At 43.1% G+C, this 19,740-nt stretch overlaps 1 protein-coding gene across 3 annotated transcripts in view; it reads right to left on the bottom strand.

Moving 5' to 3' along the window:
- Positions 1 to 19,740, bottom strand: part of KCNE2 (potassium voltage-gated channel subfamily E regulatory subunit 2) — a 70,527-nt gene that overhangs the window by 41,909 nt on the left and 8,878 nt on the right. The window contains exons 1-2 of one of the 3 annotated variants that reach the window (XM_075771363.1): positions 9,466 to 11,082; positions 8,762 to 8,889 (exon numbers count right to left, since the gene is read on the bottom strand). The exons of 1 other annotated variant lie outside the window; for it this stretch is intronic. The gene's annotated coding sequence lies outside the window, so the exon portion shown is untranslated. Of the gene's footprint in view, positions 1 to 8,761; positions 11,083 to 19,740 lie in introns of those variants that run through there. One more of the 3 variants, XM_075771355.1, reaches the window with a different exon arrangement.

Genomic DNA, 19,740 nt, shown 5'->3' with positions numbered 1-19,740 from the left:
AAATCTTTCCAATAAAGAATCTTCCCTAAAGTGAACACCAGTTCCCAATCACTTTATTGAAAGAAAATTATGATCCCATTGCTAAGACCTGGATTCCCTGTAATGTTAAGTTTGTACTTGCTATAGGCCCCAAACCTTATTCAGAATCAGGGGAAGTTTTTGCATCACGTCCAAAGGACTTAGGATTGCATTACAGCTTGTTATGGCATAATTTTGTTTTCTCCTACATGAACAGTCTTGTTCTCACTTACTCCTGCATATTTCTGCTGGGTATTGTATCCTCACAAGGGATGTTGCACAGTAACAAGAATTTTCGCCCTCAAATATACCTTCCTTAAAGCCCACTTACTGTTTTTGGAAAGTGCTCAGTTCCTTCAATTGTTTTCCTATCAATAAACTTTCACTTATTAATACGTTCTCCATGCTAGTGGCAGGTTTTACCTTTAGACTAGGCAAACAGAAAGGTAGTTGGACCATGAAAATGCAACTGCTACTTAGCTTTGTGCTAGCATGAATGATTTTATGGATGCCACACTGTTCACTTCTGGCACTGAATGGCTCAGTAGCTGAGATCATATGCAAACCAGCTGCTCTTCCAGGTGACATATTCATTGTCCCTATAGGCACACTCCACATCCAAACCCTATGCAAACATTCTACAGGGAACAAAGCTGGCTCATCTCCATAAAACATTCATAGGATTGGAACAGGAAGCTAATGCATTGTGTGCTATATTTTTCCTCTACGTTCCAGAGAAAAATATCAGAAAAGAAGGAAGACATGGCCCATTAAGTCTGCAGTGCAACCAGGTTGCAGTCATGAACTGAGAACAGGAGCTGGTCACCAGCTTCTCGAAGACCTAGCCATAAACGGGAAAAATAAAAAAAAATCAATGGATATGGCCTCAGTCTTCCTAGCCACATTTCTATCCAGTATGAATTTGGGCTACTTCAGCAGAATCAGAGTAGATCACTGAGGGTCTGTCTGGCTATAGGCCTCCTAAGTCCAGACTTGCTCCAGGTCATTTTAGTAAATAACAGTGTACACAGGCCACCATTTTCCAAGTGACTTATGGCTGCCTGATACCTGAATTGATCTGAAAATCCTAGCCTGGATATCTTCAGTGGCAGCAGAAAATTACTCTCTGCTTCTTATATACATTGTCTGTTTTAATAGACTTCCTACAAAAGAAACCTCTTGTGTCTCCAAAGAAAATCCATACACTTTTCTAAGGTGACTTTGTTGTTCATGAATGGTGCCTGTGTGCAGCCAGAGTTCTCTGCTTGTTACAAATAGGTCCTAAGCTACATACATTAAAAAGCAGTTTTAGAGCAAGAAAATAGCTTGAAAGGAATGAATGCTTAAACAGAACACCATCTAAAGAATCATTCATGCCAGCTCAACAGCTTTATTACCCCTCAGTCTACTTTATTGCAGGCTCCAAGAAGTAGAAGATACGGATAATAGCCACTCATACCTTACATTTCACCCTCAATCAAAAAGCTTCTTTTTCTGTTTTCCACTTTTCATAGAACAGCCACTTACGTACTTGCTGAAGGCAACTGCCCACTTCTTACAGAAACCCTAAAAAGATGCAGTGGTGATGCAGTCATACTTAAACAATAGCTTGTTTTACAGAAGAACTGTTTGTTATATACTGTTTATAAACGAGTCCCAGGCGTCTTTTCTTGCACATACATCTGCATATAGTCATCAGTTTTGGCAAGGACAGCATGGAGTGTGGTAAATCAGCATCAGTCGGGCTCACAGACTATGCTGGAATTTGTCATTGCAGAGGGCTATATGGCTTTGACCAATAAAAGTAGTGAAGCGATGCTTCTGCTATTTAAGAAGTTTAGTTCATTTTGAAGAAAGCCAACTAGGCCCCTGGGTTCGGCAGTCTAGCTCTTCAAAGGAGGTGTTTTCAACCTGCTTACCAAAGACCAGTGATAAAGTCTCAAAAAGTGAGTGCAACAGGCTTGTAATTACTCTTTTCTTTAATGTACCTCACCCACAGAAGCAATCAAAGGAACCAACAAAATGGGGGGAGAGTGGATCAAAACTGCAAGAGTTTTTTAATTTCATTTTAAATTGATTGCAAGTGTAAACCATCATCGATAATACACCAGAAGATGCTGCTTCTTAAAGAAAGGGACAGTGACCTTCAGTGAACCAGGTTGACAGGCATTGTCCTGGCATCTCCTGGTTATCTTGGCCTTGCAGAATAATTAGTACCTCAGACATGTCCTTCTCATTCTCTTGCACTTTCCCATCATCAGGCCAGTTTAAGCAATGGTTCTTCCAACCAGTTTGCTGACTATTTAGTTTCCTAGATACTTCCACTGCCCCACATACAGAAAGAGGACTGAATGTATAGCGGTAGCAGCTTGACTCTCAGCACGGGTTCCTTTCTTTTTCCGGTGCAGTACTTGACTCACAAATGATCCTGATGCATCATTCCTCTGCTGGGAAATGGCTGGATTTGTTACTGCTGTTACCCATGGGACATTATTACTTACTATCGTACCATGTTGCCTAAGAAACTCAGTCTTCAGGTTAGTATCTCATTGTGCTAGGAAGAGCAAACTCCCTGACTAAACTCTGGTCCAGACACTTTATGGACAGTGACTGAAGACAATAAATGGATGTAGGTTAGGGATGCCAGGAAGTAAGGAGAAAATACCTCAGAGCACAGTCGGCAGCAGTCATAGCGTACCGCTGTTGTCACAGCCAAGCTGCTGTCACAGAAGCCCAGGGATGCGGAATCTGAAACCAAATAATGAAGTCACTTTGCAGGTTTTCCTGGGAAGCTCCCTCACCAAAGAGGCACTATGTAAGAGAGCAGGAAGAACTCAGATTAAATCTCTAACATTGACATCAGATTCTGGCAGCAAAGCAGGTAAGAGATGACTTACCACCAAACATGATGCTACAAGAATGAGGGAGAGAGGCATCTCTTCATCAGGATAGTGTGGACAAGAAGGTTAGATGTAATAGGGAATAAGATCCAGTGTACAGGTTGAACAGAAAGAATTGGCACAGTGAGCACAATATTTTGTAGACTACATTCTCAATAGAAAGTTATTGGGTAGGGTGGTGGGTAGAGTAAGGCCAGAAAAAGGGTGTTGTGGCACTTTGTGGGGTGGAAGTGCAGGAATTGGGCTAGCAGATTTTGGCCTCATCTCCTAAGGAAAGAATTTCAATATAGTCATACTGTCCAGGTGTTAGTGTCACTCTCTTGTCCTATTTCATAATTTTTGCATCCATTGATTAAGTTCAGCCACATCTGGCAGGTGAACAGGCATCTCAAAATACAAAAGTCCTACACAGTTCATTAAAATAGAAGGCAGGCAGAAGACAGAGACCCTAGAAGAGTCTTTGCCTTGAGCAGACCATCCACGGGCTGCAGTATGAATTCACTCCATATAATATGGGAGAGAAAGAGGGCATATAAATGATCCCAGTGACCTAAGAACTTCCATTGGATGCTGCATCTTCCTACATACCAAAGTCAGCCTCCAGATACAAATCCATCAGAAAACAGGATACTTAAGTTCAAATATTCATGGAACAGGGTAGCAATGTCTGTACATTCAAGGTGGCTTATATTAAAGATGGCTTCATTCCCATGTGCTCATGTTTTCCTGAACCCATGCTCTTCTTCCACCTAGAAATTCTGCCTATTTTTAGGATATTTCATTTTCAGGACTCCCTATGTTTGTTTGGATTTCTGGACCTCTGGCAGATGCAGGGAGACCTGGGCAGCAGAGCTGACAGGCTTTTGTACATCCCAGATACTCCCACTATATGAGTACACCCCACCACACAGCAACAGTGCCTGACTAGCATCTATCATTGTACAAGACACTTAGCTGGCAGGTAGATCTCAGTTTTCTGAGCCATATCAGAGATGCCTGAACAAGTGTTTTATAGCTGGTCTTCACACTTAATAAAAGTCCCACATGTTTTGGAAATGTTGACTTTGCCGAGCATGTGCAGAAGAACATTCTGTGTATCCTGTGCCTCCATGCTCTCATTCTGTAACCATAAAGTCCATATTATCACGCCCAAAAAACCTCAAGAGAAAACATGGAAAAGCTGTATATAGCTAACAAGGACATTCTAGAAGATTTTTACATAATCCAGAAATGAAAAAATGATGCAGAGACTTAAGCAATAGATGAGTAGAGGCAGAAAGTGATGAAGGCAGAGATGAGGGGGCAGAAGGGCTACAGGAGTTGTGATGAGGGCAGTAAGAGTCCGGGTCCAGTGATGCTGAAGGCAAGGTGGAATAGGCACCAGCAAGGCAGGCAGAAAATTAGTTTGGGCAGAAGGATTTGGCCTACTGTTGAATCTCCATTTCCTGCAAGGAACATGTTTTATGCACTATGTAAGGCAATAAGGGAAAACCAAAGGAGGGGTATGTCATATAAGCCACTTTTGAAAGCCTTTTTAATAAAAGCAGGTTTGAGCTGCAGAGCCTCTGCACCATGGTGCTGGCATTTCCACCTAGCAGCAGCATTCCCAGCCACCGCCAGCCAAGCAAACAAACAAACAAACAAACAGCTGCCATGTTGTTTGCATTGTAGATGAACTCAGAAGAAAATACAGCTGCAGTTAGTTGGCATGCAGCTGTTGAATTAAATCCTTTACTGCCCCGCTAGTAGAGCACTGAACTGTGGCTTAAGCTGCAGTAGCTGGATTCAAAGCAAGGGGCGTCAAGGAAGGGGTTAACCCTACACCTGTGTGCATGTTCATAATGCATATTTTTTCCTGAACACATTATTAGTCTGTTAGCTCATTTAGAGACCATAATGAAGTCATTATGATGCCACCAGTATATTTTGCCAGAAAGCTGGCAATCTTTAATCTGCTTCCTCTACAGAATCTCACAAAGGAAGGGAGAAACCAAAACACTGATTTCAACTAACAATGCATTATTTGCAGTGCTGGGTCCCAGCACATGCTGAGAAGAAAATTCTTTTGTTTATTCCCCCCCTCCTTCTGATGGATTTTACATAACAAGCAAGGCATAGAAGATCCCTCAATGCAGCACAAAGCCACTCCACCTTTTACATGCTTTTCATTTTCTCTGCACCTTCCTTTGACCTTTTCTTCAGCTGAGGCAACCAAAGATGAAGTTAAAAATTCTTTGAAAAAATCCCTGGCTAATGAGTTGCCATGTATACATGCATTGCCTGTAACTGCACGCTGCCGCACTCGTACCTTCTTGGGGAGACAACAATATACACTTAGCAGGGATTTCTAGAAGTGTGCTAGGAAACAATGGTTGGCATGCCAACAAAGAGGACTTTCTGTGGGAGTCAGGGGAAGGTAAGGGATCTGGACTAGGACAAAGACAAAGAGGGGATAATCCGCCCCAGTCCAGTTTCACACTCACGAATGCATCTGCATTTACAAACAGCAGTAAAAATAACTTTTGTCAATCCCTGCTTTTGTTTCCCGATTAAACAATCTCACTGATGTTTCAAGCTCACCTGGGTAGCATTCAAGGCAGATGCCCCAAGGGACTGAATGAGCTGAGTTTTCCCATTAGCAATGGCTGGGATGTGACTGGGTCACACTGCAGGGAAAGAGCTGAGCCACATCTATCCAGCCCTCCATGTGTGAGGGAATGTACGTCTTTTATATAAAAAACAGAGAGCTGAGCAGCTCAGGAAGCTGAGTCTAAGGGCAGATAGCTACTATGACCATTGTCTTTTCTAGGGGCCCGATCTGAAGTCCAGTGAAGCTTCCCACTATTTTCATCACCTAAAAAGATTACCAGAGGGAAGTAATTTTACTAGTACCAACAAAATGCTGAAAAACTGCACAAGAAATCCTTCCACGATGCAGAGAGTTAGTAAATTCAATGACTTGGTCACAGTTAATTGCCAGATGTTCTGCTCACTAGTGAGTCCTCCTGAAGCTTCAGTTCAAACTTTTTTCTTCAGACAATGGTAACTTCCTGAGTTATTAGATCATACTGCACAAAGGTGACTTCTCACAGGAGCTCCCATCAGCCACACCCAAGGACTGGTAACAGCACAGCAAGATTAGCAAAAAGTTGGGACACCAGTATACCTGAGCCCACCATCCTGCCTCAGGTGGCAAAAAACTGCAGCACAACTGATACCTTCCTGCGACTAAAGCCTGCAAACAACCATTTTGTCATGATACCCTTGTGTTAAAGCACTAGCAGCACAGCTGAATGCCAGCAGAGCTACTTGCTTTTGGTAGATGGTGCACAGCTGCCAACAGCATGCTGGCATGCCACAGTGAGCTATCTGAGCATCTCCTCCCAGCGCACCGCTGCATCACAGCCCTGAATTACTGCTCCTGTGCTCTCTTCCAGTGCGTTGATGGTGCACTGGTGAGAGAGTTATTAGTGGGCCCTAAAGTGGGATAAAAATGAAGATGCATGCGTATGCTGAGGGAGCAGAAAGCACTGAGGGGCAAGGAGAGCACTGTGAGCAAGTGTGGATTGAAAGAGGAAGAGGCAATGAATATATCGTGGGTTGCTTTTCAACAAAGCAAATAATTTATGTTCTCTGAATTTATATGTGGCACATACTGCACAGCTGGGGAACTGTGATCAGATAAGAGAAAGAAGAATAGCCTTGGACTTAAAGCATATGAGCAGAACCAGACAATATGACTCTCGTAAATGGCTTTGACCACCCAGCTCACTTGTGGGGAACCTTTGGGAGGGCTACTTGAAGCTGTAGCCTCCAAGATAAATGGGCACTCCAGTGCAGAGGAAAGGAGAAAGCCAAGGATGGTGAAATTTTCATCCTTGATCTCTAGGGACAGTCAGCAGAGTGTGTGCGTGTTGCCTATATGGAAAAACTCTGGCATTTTGCCACTCCCTGTGGTCACATCTAGCCCTGAGAGGCCCTGACAGCTTGTGGGCTCCCTCCTGCTGTGACCACAGTGCCTGGGCATACAGGCTCCTTGCAGAGAGCCTGGGGACAATTCGATGGCTCTGAAAGATGGCCTTGACAGCAAATGAACTCAGACTCAGAGGAGTGCCTGGCCCCGAGCAGCTGAGCAGGACATGAGTAGGACATCTGCACTCCCACTGTAGATGTTTTTCATGTTCTGTGCTTTGAACATGGTCCCAGAGCCACTGACCAATTCTAGAGCTAGAATCAACGTTACTCTGGAGATGCCTTAACATCCACTCTGTGCCTGACAGCAGGGAGTGCTGAACTTAGCACTTACATGCAGGACATAAGCACTAGATCATCCATTGCATCCTGAAGTGATGCAGATACACTACACAGCTTCCACGGAGTTGGTACAGAAGGAATCCCAGAACATAACCATGATTTCAACACAAGGAGATTTTGTGCTGGTCTATCCTACAACCTTACAGTCAAAATGAAGTAGCATCTTCTGGCTGTCAGGGCTGACAACCAGGCAACTGGAAGCTCTCAAGAAAACTTAGAACCTGCCAAGTCACCATTTCCAGGTGGGAAAAGGGCCATACCCAGGAGGAAATTGAATGACAAATAATAACAAAAATAACAGATGTATAGCAGCCCTTTAGAGTAGTGAAACTGAGACTCCAACTGAGGAACTTTGGCTTGGGCTGGGGGGTGGAGCTGCCCCCAGCCACACCATAGGAGAGATGCACAGCATCTTGGTGCACCTACAATGGTCAGGCGGTGGTGGAGGGGTAGCTGGGAGAAAGAGTTGGTGGCAAGGTGCCTTTTTTGTCACCAGTGCTGAAAGCATAGATTTAGGTGCTTGAAGATCAGGAGCATCAATTTCTCTGGGCTAAATGCTCTATAGTTACATCAGCTCACAGTATTGGAGAACCACTTGAATATTCTTCACTCCTGCATTCCCTGGCAACACCCTCAAACATTGCCTTTCATTGATTTTAACAAGTCAGATACTCAAACACTGAACTGATACTATCAGCAGTCATTCAAGAAGAGTCTACCAGTGCAGGGAAATGAAGAGAGAGCATCTGAGGCCCAGGTTAATCCCCTGATGCCTAAGTCACTATTTTCACTATTGATATATATTTATTAAATTAATCATTCTTTCCTAGCACTGTTGATTAAGAAGAAAATTTGCACCAATTTCTTGCTAACCTTGTTAATGATGAGGCAGGTTATTACTAGAAACACTCTTAAACGCACTTATTTTTAATTTTATATATGCTATGTATATATCATATAGTTTGTAAATATCCAATATGTAAATTACACTTTAATTTTGTATCTATATATCCCTCTCACTCAACATCACCTGCGTCTATGACATAGCCAAATGCCTTAGGTACTGCATCATCTGCAATATTTCTAATGCTAGTATCTCCTGGGCTTGAAGCCAGGCAGTTATATGTGTACACAGGTAGCAGCAAAAACATACAGAAAAAAGCTATCTCTATACCAAGACTGTGTATGTTGGAAAGATTAAACTTCAGTCTTCTCATGCTGCAAACTTGGCTAAGAAAACTCTACATTTAAAAGAAGTAAAAAATTCTGCTTGAAGAATTACTGAAATGTCAAGCAGCATATGAAAGGGCTCTGTTTTCAAGTCATCTCCGTGCCCTAACTCCTTTCACATCCCTCAGGATTATATTTTTTTTTAATTGTATTAAAAAAAAAAAAAAGGCTCAGTCATCTCAAGTGTATAATTTAAACGTCAAGTTCCTGCCTGGATTCACATTTTCTAGTTCAGTTTTAAATCATTGAAAACAAATTGAATGGGGTGCCTTATTTGGCAAGCATTGCTGTTCACCTACCAACAGAACTTCAGTGTGGTCCTCTTCTGCAGACATTTACCCATTGGCTTGATGGGGCCTACTCAGGAGAGGAAGGACCTTTCAGGCCTGCTGCATATCCTTTTGTCTCATCCTGCTATTAAATCTCTCTGGAAAAGAAACATCAGCATTCTGAAACCTGATACTGTAGAAAATTCTGTAGTGCTTTGGACCCTGTAAGTGCCAATTCATGTTGTGCTTACAGAAGTGAAGCAAATGGCTTTTTCCCCTCAAATAACATAATAATTGCTTTCTCCTTCTTGCACACAGGACATTAAACAGTTGGGCTTGTTTGTCATACAAAATCAAATTAAAGAGAGCATGACAAGTTAGTTTGTGTCTTCTCTAAAGAATGAGAAAGAACTGATGCTCACGTTCCTGCCAGCAGCACCCACTTGTCTACCCTGGAAGGGCCAAATGCCTTTTCCCAAGGTGAGAGCAGCTCACAGGTGCTCTCCAGTCCCAGGCATAGAGCCATGATTTACCTCTCTGCTATGGCAAGCTAACCCTGGCCATGCATTTCAAGGGTGGAAAAGTCCTCCACCAGCATTCCTGCGTCTCCCTGTTCCCGTGTCTCTGTGCGTCCTCCCACACCACACTCCCTGCAAGCTGGATCCGCTTATAGTTTCCTGTTTGGAATTGGAAAGCAAATATTCCCCTTGGTCTGCTCCCAGTATAACCACTACCAGCTCCAAAAGTCCTAGTTAACTTCTGCTCTGTCCAAGCAGGATGTTCTTCCAAACATGCAGCTGCTGATCCAGGGGGCACAGCCATATCCTGCTGAAGAGGAAAAAAACAAATGCCAGAGTTTCAGCTGCATCAATAGAGGTAGTCGTGGTTGCAATACCATCACAAGCCCTCCAGGTTTGAGCACTTCCACAACAGACTCGTAGTACTTGGGGAGGCCCCAGCACCTTGAGAGCCATGGCTAGCTGCACACTGGAAGTCCAGCAGCATCCCAGCTGTATGTCCTGGTTACACGGAGCTCCATGAGGCATTTCCCAGCACTCTGAGCCACTGCCTCATCCTTCTTCCAGAAAGACTGTTATGACGGCATTGTCCTGCCCCAGATGGAGGAAAAGAGAAAGGCTGGAGGGAAACAGTGGTGATGAAGAATGGAGCAGATATTAATATCCTTGATGATGTCTACATTTTATTTTCCCTTTTAATTTACAGCCTGGCGTTTCAACTGCAGTTGCCATTTCCCAGATTGCACCTGGTTTGGGAGTTAAAAAAGAATATACTTTTTGTTGCTATTGGCCCGTAGGTCAGACTAGCTTGCTCTAACGTTTCTACTTGTCATGTATGTACATGTGAGTTTAATAAAGTTTGTTGTCTGTTTAAGCTCTGGTTTTGTCTACACAATTGTAGGGAAGTGGGAAGCTGTCACTATGCCAGAAGTTGTCTTACTGAAGTTTAACAAAACAGTAAGCGATCTAGACAAACCAATAACATGGCACCCTGTGTCCCCAAACCAGCACGCACTAAAAGCTTCATTAAAATTGATCTTGAATTCAGCAAGTAAATCAACACTCACCCAAGACAATACGTTAAATTAATCAGGCACAAAATACCCCATACAGATCAGCAGGCCAAAAGTTTTTTAAAAATAAGCACAACAGAAACTTTCCGTTCTTGATCAATATCAAAAAGTACCATGATGTTTCACCACAAAGCAGCACATGTAATTAGCAATCAATTACTCATTAAGATTGCCCCATGAAGCAAGCGTGTGAGCACATACAACACCACCTCTAATTCCCTTTGGCTCACTGGGCTCTGGCCTTATTTCATTATAAAAGCACTTCTGGGGTGTGCAAAAACGCAAAAGAGCTCCTTCAGGCCCCGGGCCCGCTTCCTTGGCTGGCAGGCTGTGGTGGGTACAGCAGACCATGACCAGGAGAGTTGGCTTCCTCACACTGCTGGAGGACGAGCCCTCTCACTGTTGGCAAAACTGCCTTTTCTGCAGAAACCCCAGACTTTTTCGGTGCGGATCCAGATGCCACATCAGAAAGAGAGAAGATGGCAAGGTCTTCCCTGGACTGTCCCAAGCTACCAGTGACTGTGTCACTGGAATACAGCCCAACTTCTCCTCATCTGTAGGTCTCTGATCTCCCCAGACCTTAGTGCCATCTGTAACACCATGCAGGAGCACGGCCATGTTGCCCAGGAAATCCTCCCCAACAAAGCAGCAGTGAGTAATGTTGCAAGTAATGTATCTTCAAGGTTTGCAAACCCTTGAAGGGAAAATTGATGGCACCACTGTGGCTTGAGACCCCCATCCTCTGGCATTATTTCCAGTATGCCCCTGCTCCTGCCTGCCTTGTTGGGCCATGACCTTCAATTAGCATCTGTCATGGTCAGCCTGACACTTGATTTTCCAACACCAGATGGGCCATCCATATTTCTAAGGTAAGATTTCCAGGACAGCCACACATCATGTACCCCACTTCTGTGGTGCCAGGGGCTTTTACCAGCAAACAGCTCCTCTAGGTGTGGAGATGCCAGGCAAAGATAGCAGCTGCCCAGAATCCCTGCAGACAGGAATTCACTGAGGGAAACACATGAGGGGCTGTAAAATAGACACAGATAAAATAGCCTGATCACTTAAAAAAATTTTTAAAAAAGAGGAAAAAAAAAGATTTGCTGGGACCCCTGAAATGTGAACCCCTATCTCCATGATGTTCAGTGACAGGAACTCTATGGGAAAAGACTACTCTTGCTGTGCAGTATGCTGCCCACAATTATGGAGCCTCATTGATACAGAGATCTAGAAATTTCCTTCCAAAGTCCACACGGTCCTACAGAGTTAAACCAAGAGTACCCAGGAGATAATGTTTCAGAAAGGGTGAGTTTTAGCTCCAGGGGGAGATTTGGATGGTTGAGCAGAGTTCTTGGTAAAGTGGACTGTAAGGTCCCATTTCTGAGAAATTACAACAAACAAGGCGTCAGTAACTGGGAACTAAGACCGTAGGCATCCTTCTTAGCAAATCCTGCTGTCTTAAGAAGTGTTGCTGGTCCTTAGTGTGACACACGAGCTGGGCAATGGCAGCAGGGCTCTCCTGCTTCTGAGAGCTGAGCTCATGGGTTTGGAGCCAGTGCAGGCACCTCTGCAGAGTGCTGGGCTGGGCAGGTGAGCCCCAAGGTGTCAGAAAGCCTGCTCAGACCCGGGGCTGGTAATATGGGTTGAAACACAGCTGCCCAGGGAGCATTTAGGAAAGGGAGCTCAGCCAGCTGACTCATAGTCTTTTTTTATGCCCCTGGCTTTCAGATAGACACCAAAAGACAAAAAAAAATCTTGGCACCTCATTTGCTAGGAGAACAGCCTAGAAGTATTTATTATTAAAAGGAGTGATTGAGCAGTGACATTCAGCGTTTCCATTTTTCAATCGTTTCTGGGTTTTTTCTTCTTTTTTTCCTTGTGGTCTTTGTAAAAACACCAGAATAATAGCAATTTATTAAGAACTGGCATTCACTCAAAATAGTTTCTCTTAATGTGAATGCTCTTACTGACATTGTAAAATTTATTTACAGTTTCTCTTTTTTCTTCTGTTCATTGTTTGGATGTACCATAGGACACCAATAAAAAAAAGTTATTTATGCTAAACAGATGTACTGTGAAAAGCCAGATGCAACATGGATGATAACTAGCAGCTGGGCAAGCCCTAGCCGATAAGCTGCCTTTGACTATGGATTTCCTTCATGCCCACAGTTGTTATAGCAGTTTTCTCTGTCACTCACTTCACTTGCAAGTACACAGAGATGCTTACAATGGAGATCTAAGTCCCCATTACTTCCAAAGGCTGAAGAATAAAGTGTGAGTGTCACCTCCAAAGTGCTTTCTCAGCCTCTCCATGCCTCCTGATGCCTTTCCCACTTGAAAAAAAAAAAAAAAAAAAAATCCACAAAACCCCAAGGAGGGTTTAAAACAAACCAACATGAAAAACCCTAATATAGTGTGCAGAAAGTTGACGTGCTGCCTGGATTTACCTCAGACACATTAATCTCCAGAGCTGGTCCCACCAGGCCAGGTGGAGATTGTCCTCACACTGCCTAATGCTTGTAGGTAAAGCATACACATCATCATCTAGTCCTATTCAGAAATGGCAAGGCAAACCACAAACACAGCGTGCTCATAGCAAGATGTACGTCAAACTGCATCCTAGGGTGCCTCAGATGGATGCAGGCCCATACTTATAGTGTTTAAGATCAAGAATGGGACAAACACATGAAACTATGTAGTGCCCAGGGCTGCCAAATGCCTGCTGCCTGTGCATTCAGTGAAGAAGGAGGCAGGAGGAATGCTACAGGTGTGCTGTACTGGGTTCATCATTTCTTCTCCCCTTTGACCAACTAGGGAGCCAGGGCCTGGAGAGTAGGTGGTCTGAATCACGTGTCACTCTCTCAGCCAAAGACATCAAAGTAGGCAAGCAGGATACAGCTGGATATTCCTGCGTTCTCCTGAATATGACCCGTGCCTGTGGCTCTCCCGCACAATTCATTCCACTGACGTCGTCCAGTTCTCATCCTAGAAAGCATTCATTTAACTCAGAGGGGAAGAAAAAGTCAATTAAAAGGAAAAAAAGTGCAACAATGAATTTTTAACATATTGTCCCAAACAGAAATCTGGACCAGGTGCAGACCTATGATTAGGATCAAGCGATGGGAAGATGTCCAAAGCGTTCAGCTGAGCTGATTGCAGAGGCCTGGCTTTGAAGGCGGTATACAATGAAGCAACTCATTAATAGTTGGACTTTCACCTTCCTGGCAATAGATGAGTCATGCATTTGAGAAGGTCAGTGCCTTGGATTTTAAGAATGGAAGAGAAGATCGGGATTGTTTACCCTGCAGTACACAGGCCATACAATATTCTTTCAGCATTAAGACTGCATGAGGCTAATACCCCCATCTACTTAGTGCCTTAATTGCTTCTGCATGATTGGGCCAGGAGGGAACCACTGACCCAATTTGCAGCTAGGCATGCCAACCTCAGTAACAACAGCAATTTGCTAAGACCTATGTATTTGTTACTTTTCTTATGTTTCTCAATTTCTTCATCTGCAGCCAACCTCTCCAGTTCATAAATGAGATGCCATTAGAGCAATCTGATCCCTTGTTTACAGGATAGCCCATGTCTCCACGTTATGACTAAAGCCCCAGGTCAGCAAAATGATTAACCTTTTGAAAAAAGCACAAGTAGTCTCACTCTTTTTCAGCACATCACTTGGTGTCACACTCAGAGCATCAGCAAAGGAAGAGTTCTTTACAGTATGAGGTAGTTTGAGCCTGTTAGGGGAGCAGCCACAAGGACATTTTGGCTCCTATTTTCAAGGCAGAGGGAAGCAATGGTTTCATTGCCTGATAAGCCAGGGCAAGAGAACCACCTGGCTGCAAAGCTGGGCTTTCTGAAGAGCTTCACACAGTGTAAGATGGGGAGAGCAATGAGTGCACATGGTATCAGGCTTTTGAGATACTTGTAAAAACAAGAATTCTGGTGTGTGCTGATATGCCTGACATGTGAGATGCGCAAGAGGGGTTTGTTGGGAATACCAGAGTAGTGTGAAAAGAGCCTAAAACTGAGAGCTACGGAAATTTTCTATGTCCTACCTGCCAGCAAGTACCAGCCTGCCCTCGGAACAGAACTGGTTTTGAGTATGTGTTAGCACACTGCTTGGACAGAAATGGTTGATAAATCTTACTGAGGGCAATTAATGAGGGAAAAAAAAAAAATATAGGACCAAACAGTTCTAGGTCTTTCCTCCCCCCCGCCCGCCCCCCCTGCCCCCCGCCAAGGAAAGCAAGAAGCATACAGAGAAGCTTCCAAATAATACAGTTAATTTTCACATACGTCTTCCACCCACTCAGCGTGGGTGCACTGGAATGATTTCGCTAGCTTCTAATATTTCACTTGCAAGAAAGATCCCTGCAAAGGAAAGAAAGTGTCCAGGTGACAGAGTTCCAGATATTCACAGCTTCGTAGCTTCTCCTTCAAAAAGCTTTGGAAAGAGAAAATGCAGACCAGCCTCCCAAGTTGTATCTTCTTTCCTGAGGTAGTCCTTTGGCCTTTTTTCCCAATGCTAGGTTTGGAAGACATCTCTACCCCCTTGGGAGAGAAATTAAAACCATCGGCTTTCCCAGAATAACCACATTTATACGAGCTTCCCTTCCCTAGAGAAGGAAAAGGACTCAAAACCTCGAAGATTGTTTTAGAACAATCTTTTATGGTGCTTAGCCAGAAATTTCAAAAAGGGTTCATGTGGCCATAAATCAGCTGAACTGGTCAACGTGTAGAGACAACTGACCAAAAGACTCACCCAATGCTAGATGATTCGCATTTCTGAGAAAGCCATGAAACAAAAGATTTTGCCTTAAAAAGCAATGGGTTCCTTAACTTTTCTCAGAGTCGTAACACACTGCATGAACTTTCATGATTACAAGGACCGACATAACTGAATTAATGAAGAAGTATATCCAGAGATTTCTTTCAGTGCTAACAAAATGACTAGTACACACCAGGTGACCAAAACCTCAACATCCTACACAACCATAAAATTCTTGCCCAAATATTCTCACAAACATCTCTGTCCTGCTGAAAGACGATGACTAGCATCTTTTTGTCTGGGATATCTTCTATTCACATAGATTTTTATGTCAGGAAACTGTATATTTTTCTCCTTTCAAGTTGAGTTCCTCTTCTCATGGCTACAGAGGTCATTTTTCTGGAGGAGGAACTAATGATGCTGCCTGTCTCCACTTATATTTTACATGCAATTGACTTTTAGAGTGAGCAAAGCCCTTCTGAAAAATCAGTAGTCTTGAAGACATATTCACTCGAGATGAATACACAATGGGGTTTTTTTGGAATAGGGAAAGTAGCTTATCCCCTCTGGTTTTAGGAGTAAATATAGATACCAGCAGCAAGTACTAGGGACTTTCAAAAATTCTGAAGAATCATATTCTGACTGGATTCTTCACTGCTTCTAGATATGCTGTGAATTGGGAAGAGGAGCCTCTCACACGGTTTTCCAAATGGGTTTTGGTGCCCTCAGCTGATACAAAAGAAGCAAGGGGAGTCCTTTGTGTTATCCTGCCTCTTCTGTCCTGGGTTAGAGTACCTAGTGCTTTATTTGAAACTCTTCTTGAGGAAAATATCCTTATGCTTCTATCTCCATTGATGGATGGCAGACTCAAGTTTCCATACAATGTTCAGAAATAGATCACTTATAATGCCAGTGGCCCAAAGACTACAACAGCTTTTACTGCAGTGTTAACTAGGAAGTAGAGGTGTTGGCACATCTCCCTTAAGGAAGTGACTCCATTACCTAAGCAGTCAAAGACACCATCCTCAAAGCATCCACAACAGGATTTATCATGGCCACAGTGAATGATAAGATCTGGAGAGCTCACATGTAAGTGGAAAACCATAACATATAGATATACTCCCCTTGTTCCCACAGCTCAACATCACATCTCAGTGGTGTAACTCACAGTGTCCCGTGACTGGAGATGTTCACAAAGTTTGCAAGGCACCTTTTCTTCTGTGGCTGCATTGCAGAGTAAATTGTGTGAAAAGAGAATGCCCACTAAACAGGGCACAGTTCAGGCCCACACCATATGACATATGACCATAAGGTATGTGAATGTCACTCAGGGCTAATGGCTGGCAAATTACATTGTTTTGAGGTGCTCCTTCTTCTGGTAGATCCACACCTGGATCATCCTGGTTCATGGCACCTGAAATGTCTTCAAAGAGGCTATTATTGGATCTTCCTGGGTTCTGTCTTGGACTTGATGATCTTAAAGGTCTTTTCCAACCTAAATGATTCCATGATTCTATTCTCTGATTCTACAAGACAAGCAGCTGAAGACCCCAGCCAATGAAAGCTGCATCCTCCATTGGGTCATCAAAACCCATGTGAGGCAACTTTGCAAACACAGCACTTTATTTTTGGCTTTTCGGTCATATCATTACATATCACCTTGGCTTATGGGCAGATTAACTGATTAATTCATAGACTGACTGATAGAAGACTGACAGCCTTCATGGAAGGCTTCATGCAGTGGTGATGCAGGACTCTGTGAGATATAACTTGAATGCCTCTACTTGTTTTAAACATCCTGTTCAACCTCTGGTTACTATGCTTAGGGAGACAGCAATGCAAATGTATAGGTAAAGCAGCAAGGACTTTTACAAAGCCACACAGTAAGAGCTGGAGCTGCACAGATCAGCTTCATGAGTTATGTTGATTTCTAGGAGACGGCCCACACGTATCTGATGCAATCTACTGTCCAGGAAAGAGATCATATGAGGTGATTGCTCAAGATAGCAGAGCACTGGGAGTCAGTGACCCAACAGGGCCCTTCCAGTTTAATATTCCAAAATTCCTTGAAGCTTCACATAGGACCTTGGGCAGAATGCTTAAACTTTGCAAAGAAGGTTCTTGTTCAGGTGGTTGCTGTAATAGATAGAGACGGTGGAGCACTTGTATTTTTAAACGTTGCCCTCCACCATGAAGCTAACTGGTTTGTAAGGATCAACAAGTCAGAGCAAGCATCTCCCTCTTCATGAACAATGCGGTTAGCTCTGCATTACAAGGTTTCACCAGTGCTTTTTAACTACTGGGTGTTTTTCTAAATTGAAGACCAGGCACATTGGTCAGCAAAATGAAAAGACAGAGCCCCAGGCAGTATTCAGTTCATAAGTACCTGCCAATTTGTTTTGCAATTGCACTGTTATTTAAAAATGACAGTGTTGAATTAAAAAAAGTTTCAGCTGGGTATGGAACTTTGCAGCTCCATGGCAAATCTGCCAGGGCGCTTTATCTGCCAGCCCATAAAACATTTTGCGATCGAGCATGCCAACCTAAATTAACTGGATTTGAGGTCAAGCGGCATTCACAGCTGAATGCTCTGCAGACACCCTGAGAAGGAGCAGCAGCAATACCCCCTTACCTGTAAAGAATAGTGGTAATAAATAAATAAACGAACAAACAAACAAAAAAGGAAAAATTCACTCACTGTTCTCATGCTCTTTTTTATGAGGTTGAGCAATATTTATTTGAAAGCTGTAAAACCACAAGTACTTGGCATCTGCCCTCTTTGATCACAGCATAGTTTAATGTAGGGCAGGGGCATCATTTAGCTGCTTTTAGCAAAGTTAAAATTGGCCCTTTGAGTCATTACATTTTTCTCTAAAACCCGCCTGTATATGGATATGCTGAGCCACCATTTTATATATAAATATATAAATACAATATATATACACACACCTCCTCATGTTTTTTTCCTTGGCTCATCGACATTGAGGCAAGTCAATTGAAGCCAATAGACCAACCACTGGCAAAAATGACTGAAAGGCTGTCAGCACATGACATGACCACAGATGCAGCCCTTAGCTTCCTTCTGCCTTAGCTTGCAAAAACAGCCACTTGCCATCCAGCTCACACACAGGTACTGAAGCCTGATTAACATCTTTTAAATAGATTGAGGTTATCATATAAACAGATCTTGTAAAATGCAGAAAATTATCATTATTTTACCAGGCCAAATCCTGACATCATTGCCATTTTCCACTGAGAGAAGAAAATTATCTTGGCTTCAACAGTAGTTTTGCCTCACTAAAAGCTGAACAAAAACAGACTGAGAGAGGACTTCAGGATCTGTCCAGACATGATTTATTGTTAGGACAGACAACTCATACTAATGAATTTCACCACAAAATAGCTTGGCTTCAGATTGATCTATCTGCCACTTAGTAGGCCACCTATATCAGGTTGGCCAGTCTGCAAAGCTATAAAAGATGAGGTGGCCTGTTCCTTTGCACAAAGGAAGGACTGTGTTAATGCACTGGACCAAGGGACAGATGATCAATTGACTTGCAGTTGTTTGGTGTTTCTCCTCTTAAAAATTGTCCTGGGCTATGGACGATCTCAGGGGTCAAGAGCTCTTCCCACCTGGTTCTTCACTGACTCTTCCCAGCTTCCAACAGGTCATTTGTATTTCAGCTAGCACCAGGCCCAGAACGGCTCTATTCTGAAGAAAGTAATTCCATCTAAGAAATTACCTTCATCAATGAACACCATTTCATCTAAGTAGGTCGCTTTGTCAGCAGTGCTAGGGTTTTAATGGTAGTGTTTCCATTTCAAGACAAATGCCCCATACACTGATGGTTGTGGTATCAAGTTTGGCAAGTGGAGTCCTAAATTCAAATCACCCAGACTGAAGCACGGTTTGGCATGAAAAACATCAAGTCTGCTTTGGGCAAAGCAGGAACTTGAAACCGAATTTCCTATGTGCCAAGCCAGTAACTCAACCATCAGGCTTTGGATCACATAGGCCTTGCCCATGGGCCAACCAACCCTGAAAGCAACTGTGGGAGGAATCTTCCAGTCTAGTTCTAATCACTGTAAGAGGAAGCAAACTGACTTTTGATTTCATGATACCTGACTTTACAACCTTGGTTCTTTAAGAGCTGTCCCAATGCAAGCTTCAACAGTTGAAGGTCTGGGTCAGTTAAGTGCTTTCTCCTCTCCCATCCTGACAGACATGGGGAGTATTAGGGGTTATTCTTATCTTACAACATGTTCACATGATTTCCATTAGATTAACTTGGACCACCCAGGTGGAACCAAGGTTCTTTTGGTTTTGTTGTTCAAGCTGGGTGCCCACCTCATTGCATTTCAGTAATATAAAAACTATTTCAATATACTTAAAATTTACCATTTTTCAAATATTCAGAAAACACTGGAATAATTCCAGTAATATTGGAAAACCTAGTATTGGAAAAGTACAGCCCTTAGAACTGGCAAAAATTACTTCTTATAGAGATTAATCTATGTTTTCCATGTTTGTGTTTTCTAGCAGAAAGTAGATCCTGCACAGCATGAACAGAAAATCATCACTGTGTCTGGGTGACTCATGTTTAAAAATGCTTCCATCCTAAGTCCTTTCGTCCTTCTGGC

This window comes from Balearica regulorum, chromosome 1, assembly GCF_011004875.1.
Source record: "Balearica regulorum gibbericeps isolate bBalReg1 chromosome 1, bBalReg1.pri, whole genome shotgun sequence".
Classification (NCBI taxonomy): domain Eukaryota; kingdom Metazoa; phylum Chordata; class Aves; order Gruiformes; family Gruidae; genus Balearica; species Balearica regulorum.
The sequence above is the reverse complement of the archived record's forward strand: the minus strand, read 5'-3'. Positions and strand labels throughout refer to the sequence as shown.